The sequence below is a fragment of the Mus pahari genome, chromosome 18 (genome assembly GCF_900095145.1).
Source record: "Mus pahari chromosome 18, PAHARI_EIJ_v1.1, whole genome shotgun sequence".
In the NCBI taxonomy this organism is placed as follows: domain Eukaryota; kingdom Metazoa; phylum Chordata; class Mammalia; order Rodentia; family Muridae; genus Mus; species Mus pahari.
The window spans coordinates 23,562,451-23,570,005 of NC_034607.1; the positions used below are offsets into that span (position 1 = coordinate 23,562,451).

Here is a 7,555-nt window from a genome sequence, read left to right on the forward strand (position 1 = left end):
TCAATGCCAGCCAGGGGCCGGCTGACCGCACACACCAGCCACACCCGAGGCTATATAACCTATGGGTAGATATAACAAGGACAGGAGTGGTAGGCTCAGGCGACTCGGACAAACCTTGAGAGAGCCTCTGGTGAAACTGAGGAACCACGCAAGCCTGTGAGGGTCCCAAGGTCAGGTGGGCATGTGTAGGGGATGTCCCCAAAGTGGCAAGCCTGTGAGGGGGTCCCAAGGTCAGGTGGGCATGTGAGGGGATGTCCCCAAAGTGGCAAGCCTGTGAGGGGATCCCAAGATCAGGTAGGCATGTGTAGGGGATATCCCCAAAGTGGCAAGCCTGTGAGGGTCCCAAGGTCAGGTGGGCATGTGTAGGGATGTCCCCAAAGTGGCTCACTTTGGGGACATCCCCTCAGGGGGCCTTTGGCCTCTCAGGGTCCCAGATTTGCACTGCGTGGGGGTAGAGTGGGGTCTAACAGACACAGGCTGAGGGAATGGGAGGGCAGCTCCACATCCATCCCAAGGCGTGTTGGGGTGTTACAGGCAGAAAGAACAAAGGAAATGTCTGTACACTCTGTCCATGCAGACAGGAAGACCAGGGTCTGTCACACCACAATCTTCCTTGAAGGGTCTTGCCAGGAGGGGGGCTGGACCCACGTGTCAGCCCAAGCTGGTCTGTCTACCCCAGGTCCTTTGCACACACGCCTGGACATAATGTGATCCATCATTACCGGCTGGGGGAAACTGGGCCTGGTCACTCTTCCAGCCATTAGTCAAGAACTCTATTTTTCTGAAAAACTGGCTAGAGGCAGGTCCCATCTGCTTTGCAGAACGGGAAACTGAGGCTCAGGAGCCATTAGAGCTAAGACTGTCTCGGGTAGGATATGAGTGTGGGAGAAAGCTGGGCTGAGGTTTGCAGATCAGCTGCCTCTGAGGGCCCCCACACTGCGCTCACGAGGAGCCATCAAGTGGGTGCCAGACCGCAGGTCACGGGGGCCTGGAGCAGGCTTTGGATGCCCCCTCGGCTCAATAGCATAAAAGGGTGATTATAACCCCGGCTGGTGAATGCCCAGGCTCTGGGTCACCAGTACAAGGGGCATCTCCTGAAGCCCAAGCCTGCCTCCCTGCCCCGGGAGACGCAGGGAGCTCAAACTCCCAGACAGTCCCATGACACTCATGCCCCATCTAGAAGGGGGCTCAGAGACTCTAAGGGCAATTAAGTGTCCCCAGATCACTAGGGTGTTAGCCAGGAGGGATGCGGTGGAATCCCCTTGGCCAAGAGGCAAAGTCCCCACAGGGCACACGTCCGCAGCCAACTAGTCTTTCAGGCCTGTGTGCCCTCTGTGAGGATATGCTCTCAAGCCAGCACACCTCTTTACCACCCAGAACTGGCTTTAATTACTATGGCTCTTTTGAGGAGTTGACAAGAGGGCCAGGAGTGGGTGGGTGTGGCCTAAGTTCCCTCAAGCCTGGCCACACAAAGAAGTCAATCACACCTACTGGTCAAGAAAGAAAACTGAGATGGGGTCACTGTCCCCAGAGGACTGGGCTGAAGTAACAGACCTTCCCTGGAAGTCTCTCCCTATCACCCTGATTCAGTGCTCTGGGCCCCAACAACACATCCTTCAAGACCTAACCCACCCATCCCTATCCCCGAAGGATCTCAGCCCCTCTCTTAGAGTTCTCTGCGACTCCCATCTACATCCACCATAACCCAGTCTCCCATTCCTCAGCCTCTGAGTTGTCCTATTGCTGAATGCAGTTCCTTGCAAGCTGCATGCCCTTCCCTGTTCTCTATGTTGCCCCACATTTCTCAAGATCCCCAACCTGGACACACTGGGTGTATCCCCAAATCCACTGGCGGGACACTGTCCCAAATACACATTCCCAGCCCTACCCCCCTACCCCACTCTGCAAAACTAGAATGAAACTCAAGTCGCAGGGCCTGAGGACGCTTACTGCATACTTGGACCTCACTGGTTTCTTTATCCAAGACACTCTAGAAGGGGAAACTAAGTCTGCAGAGCCAAGCTCTGGAGACAGGAGGAGCCAGAGTGGGCTGCACATTTGCAAGAGGAGCCCAGGCAGGGGACCACGTGAAGCTGTGGGGTGCACAGAGGCGGGGCCAGGACCCCCTTGGGCCCCAGGACCCTCCGGGTGTGCAGGCGGCCCCCGGGCGCGGCGAGCGGGAAAGTTTCTGTGCTCCGGGCGACTCTCCCCTGCCTGATCCCTCTGTGGTCCATGGACTCCGCCCCCGTGTGGGGGAGGGGACCATGGAGCATAACGGTCCCGAGCTCAGCCAAGTGCGGGGCGCGGGCCGAGTGCTCGCGACGCCGAGGTAGATCCGAGCGGCTCCGGTTGCACCCGAGCGTCCCCGATCGCGCCCGAGTATCTCCGAGGTCGGGCGCGCAGGGACGCGGGAGTCCCCTGGCTCTGCAGGGGACGCCAGTATGGTGACAAAGGCCAGGCGAGAACGCACTCGGCCCGAACGACTCACCGCGGCTGCGAGGTCCAGGCTGCGCAGCTCGCTGCGCGGTTCGTTTGTCCGTGGGTCCGTCTATGCCCGCCCAGCACAGTGTAGACTTGGCGCAGGCAATAGAGGCGGTCGAGTCAGGGGCGGAGCCTGGCCTGTGGGGGCGGGCCCAGAGATTCCGAAGGGAGGGGGCAAGAGGCGGGGTTTTCCATTCCGCCTGTCTAAAAGCATAGCTTCTGAGGAAGCCGCCTAGGGGGTTGGGCCTCATAGGCAAGGGCAGATTCAGGAGGAATGGGGAGCGGGGGAGAGGCGTCTAAGGGAGACTGGCTGAGGGGCAGGGCTTCTTAACGGTAGGCCGAGCCTCCACGGTAAGCTGGCTGAGGGCGGTGCTTATATGGAAGACCAGCCGGGGGCGGAGCCTCGCGGTGGCAGGCTGAGGGCAGATGCAGAAGGGAGGGAGCTGGGGGCGGGGCTGAGGCTCCAAGACCTGAGAGGGGCGGAGATTCCGATGGAGTTGGGAGAGAATTGGCCGGCTGGGGGCGTGGCCTTTCGGAGAGCATGTTAGGGCCTAGGCGACTCCAGGATTGGGCGAAAGGATTGTAGGGCTTTGTGGGGCGGAGCTTTTGAGTTGGGCGTGGCTTCCTGGCTAGAAGCCAGGTTAGAGGTGGGGCTCCCAGAGGCCTGGCTCCGGCTTCTGGAAGGGGTTAGAGGGAGGAGGGTCGCCGGCCGGAAGTGAGGCGAACTAATCCCCAGAGCGGGGTTGGGGGCATGGCACCTCCGACCGGGTTCTCAGCGGTGCCGTCGTCGTAGCGACAGATGCGGGCAGGGCCGGGATGGTCCAGGAGCCCCAAGCCTGCCTAGATCTCTATGTCCCGCATTCTGGGAACCTGGTGCCCAAAGCTCCCGCCCAGCCATAGGTCAGATTAGAAACAGATGTTGCCTCCGACTCCCTCTGCGCGCCGCCTAGCTCGCTTCAAATCTGGTGGATGGTAGAGGAACCCCTCCCCTATGCTCCAAAGAGCAGGACAGCTCACCACGAACTTAAAGACCCTCTGGTATACCTGGGACTCCAGCCTTTCTAGAAAAAGGCTGGAGTTCCCTCCTACCCAGTTGGCACAGGACACAGCGACCTATAGACCCTGGGGCGGATGCTTGCCCTGACAGCCATGTAGCAAGTGAGAGGCTGGCCAGTCCCCAACAAAATGCTGTCTGAGTGGGCCCAGGAATGCAAAGGCTCTGGCAACCCACAGAACTCGACAGGATAGCTACCTGCCCAAGTTCCTTGAACTGTGTGGTGCAGATGGAAACACTCTGGACTGTCCCCCCACAGAGGGGGCAGTAGCCAAGGACTACTTCGTCAAGGATATGGAACTGACATCCTGCCCCCTTTCCACCTTGGTAACCACACTGGGCCGGGACACAGCTACCCCACAGAGGTCAGGGAAATCTGAGCCAGGTGTCCTTCTCCACAGATCAACCTAACCTAAGGAACCCCCACCACCCTGTCACCAGTGCTAAGGCTCATCACAGCACTGCCTCCACATCAGGCATCCTCTGATGGAGCAGCTGAGATCTGTCACTATCACCCCTCCAGCCCCACCCCACCCCCAACATCAGCACAGGGCCAGGATGAGAGCCACACCACTCCTGCCCTTGTCACAACAGTGGCACTTCGACATCTGTAAAAACAAAAGTTTCCAAGAGTCTTATGTGAAGACCAGAGATCAAAGGGTGGGCAGGAGGTGAGGGGAGCATTGTGGATAAATGAGGGGCTGTGCAGGATCCATGTGGAAAGGAGGGCTAGGCGTGCTGGGAAAAGAACATTCCAAGTAAAGGCACAGCTAGCTGTGCAAAGGCCCTGGGGTAGCAGAGTCTGTCATTTTGAAAGAGCAAACAGGAGGCCTGTGTGGCTGGAGCAAGGAGCTGAAGTAGGAGAGTGCACTGCAGAGCTCTGTGAGCTTTAACCCCAAGGGATGCAGGAGCCACAGAGGTGTGGGCAGGAGGGATAAGGCTACATGCTGGGATGGAGGGAAGCACAAGGCTGGTCCAGGCAGAGGCAGAGCAGGGGGATTCTGGGTAGGACTCTAAAGCCCCAGTGAGTCTTCCCAGGGACTGGCTATTATGGGATATGAGCACTGACCCGAGGGGCTCAGGATCCTGCTGTCACTATGTCCTCCATCTCCACCAGGATGCCACCACCCTTGGAGATGGGCACGGGGACAGATCACATCAGCAGCTCCTGCAGCTGGGATGTTGGGGTATAATTATTGTTTTTTCAAAATAACTTTTCTTCTAATTATGAAACAGTCCCATGCAGGAGAAAACTTGCCGACATCAGCAGAAAGGGGGAAATAACAGTTACCCAGAATTCACATGGCCAGGGCAGAAACAGCATGCCCGGCCATGATCATACAACCTTTCCCCAGAACATGGACTAAGCACCTACTATGTGCAGATCTGCTAGAGACAGGGTGGAGGTTACCCCTACACCTAATAACACCTTACTTTAGACATTGGGGTTTACCCTCCCGAGACCACATGCCGCTGTGTGTCCCCGATTATAGTCGTTGCTACTTGTGCTTCATGATAAACCTGGCCAGGGTCACTACAGAGTTCCCATGCCTCATGGCTTGGGCTGGAGACCTGAGGATGGGTGACCTCACTCACAATGGCGTGGGGTGAGAGGGTTCTCCCGCTTCTGGATCTGCTTGAGTGGGGTCTGCAGGTAGTACTACCCCCCGTGAGGCTGGGAAGGACTCCAATCCCATCTGTACCCAACACCACACCCGGGTCACCCGCTGCCCACCTCCCCAGGAACCGGTCTGTCCAGTGGCATCCTCACAACTGCCAGGCCCAGCACAGAACGTGTGGCCTGGGGCAGCAGCTAGTGCAGACTGGCAGAAGCACGACCCCACCCACGCGGCCTGCGGCGGGCACACCCTGCAGCTTGCCAGCAATTGTTACCAGCCAGGTCCGCCCCACCTGCGGGCGCCACAATCTTCCTTTCCTTTGGGATAAATCCAAGACTTTGAGGCGAGGTTATATCCAGAGCTGTTGTTCCTCCCTGCCTCCTTCTCCCCTCTTCCCCGGCTCCCTCCTTCCTCCCTGCTTCTCCGCCACGCTGGGGTCTTTCCTACCCCAGGGCCTTTTCGAGGCTGCGTCCTCTGCCCGAGCAGCCTTGTCTCCTCACCCTTCATCTCACAACCCTGGATTTCATTTGTGCCTTTCCAGGCTTCTCAACCTCCTAACCTAGCTGTGCAGTCTGGGTAAGCTGAGGCAGGAACAACTGGAGTTCACCCACTCTCACTCTCCCCACACACGATCATAAAACTCCCCTACAACAACACACCCCATCACAGTCCTCTTTCACCCCATCACGATCATTAATAGAGGGCCTGATGTATAGCAGGCTTTGAGTGCTAAGAGCACAGAGCAATGCTCCCTTAGGCATATGACAGACATATAGCTTGACAGAGCAGCCATGATGCCCCCACGTCTCCGTGAGAGATAGTGTTAGTAGGGAACTAAGCCTGGGCAAGAGGGTGAGGTCGGAGGGTACAACCCCAAGCTGGCCTCCACCTCACTATGTCAAGATCCTCCTGCCTGTCTCCTGAAGGTGGGCATTAAAGGCTATTTTCAGAGGGCAGACATGATAGGTCCCTTTTTGTGACCACTCCATAGCCTTAGTAATAATGTCAGGTCTTGGGACCTCCCCTTGAGCTGGATTCCACTTTGGGCCTGTCACTTGGACCTTCTTTTCCTCAGGCTCCTCTCCAGTTCCATCCCTGTAATTCTTTCAGACAGGAACAATTATGGGTCAGAGTTGTGACTGTGGGATGGCAACCCATCCCTCACTTGATGTCCTGACTTTCTGCTGGAGGTCAAACAAGGGACCACCAACAAGGATGCATGCACCGGCTGATAGGAGGCTCCCAACACACATATAGCCGAGGACAGCCGGGTCTGGGCTCAGTCACTGATGATGCACCTAACCCTCAAGAGGCTCCAGGGAGTTTAGAGGTCTGTTGGGGTGGGGGGTGGGGGATGGGGACACCCTCATGGAGATGGGGAGGGGGAAGAAGTATGGGATGTGGAACAGTCTGAGGGTGGACCAGGAGGGGAATAAAATCTGGAGTTTAAAATAAATAGATAAAATTAAAAAAGAAATTGTTTAAAAAGGGGGGGCTATTTTCAGGTGAAGTGAAGGGAATAAGTGCAAGGGACAGGATGCTGTCGGAGGCATGGGGGAGGGATGCCATGGGGCAGCTGGGGTTGGAGGATGCTTGCCACGCATGTCCAGGTATCAGCACAGCGGGCCTGAGCATGGAAGGCAGGACAGGACAAGTTCACCCTGGTTGCAAACCCCACACTTCAAGCCTCAGGGCAGCTCCCGGGAAAGGGAGCAAGAGAGCCCCCCAAGACCGGGTGATGTAAGCCAGTTACCTCAGCATTCAGGGAGCTGAGGCAGGAGGATTGTCAGGAGCTGGAGGTCAGCCTGGGCTACACTGCAAGGCAAAAAAAAAAAAAAGAAAAAAAAAAGAAAAAAAGAAAAAAAAAGAAAAAAGAAAAAAGAAAAAAAAAAAAGAAGCCAAAACATAGATACCTCCATCCCCAGACAAACAAAGACTCCCTCTGCCAGGGTCCCCTAGTGCTGTGGGGTCATGTCATCAGAACCCCCAAACTCATGCTGCGGGGAGATGGAACCCGGGCCAGGAGACAGTGAAATGTCTGCTAGACAAACTGGAGAAACACACCCCAGCACCCGCCAAAGAAGCTGAGATGGGGATCACGGGCACCCGCTGGTGGGGCAGTCTTGCCAATCAGCAAATCCAGGCCCAGGAGACCCTGCCTCTGAAACATGAGGGAGGAGGGAGAAAACAGGGGTAATTATTGGGGATCCACAGAGGCTCAGGGATCAGGGGCAGCATTGGAAGTTTCCTGTCCCTCACTCCACCATCCATCCTTCCCAAGAGCCAGAGTGGTCAGGACAGTCCCCATCTTGGGGAGATCTGTGGGGGATGAGGATGGGGGTGGAGAGTCCTGGGGGGCTGAGGATGGAGGTGGGGAGCCCTGGGGGGCTGAGGATGGGGG

General features: G+C 57.0%; 1 protein-coding gene across 10 annotated transcripts in view; it reads right to left on the reverse strand.

Annotated features, from left to right (window-relative positions):
* The window catches only part of Ptprs (protein tyrosine phosphatase receptor type S), a 64,616-nt gene that overhangs the window by 47,292 nt on the left and 9,769 nt on the right, over positions 1–7,555 (reverse strand). Inside the window, exon 1 of one of the 10 annotated variants that reach the window (XM_029531383.1) lies at positions 2,489–2,612. The exons of 8 other annotated variants lie outside the window; for them this stretch is intronic. The gene's annotated coding sequence lies outside the window, so the exon portion shown is untranslated. Of the gene's footprint in view, positions 1–2,488; positions 2,613–7,555 lie in introns of those variants that run through there. One more of the 10 variants, XM_021217522.1, reaches the window with a different exon arrangement.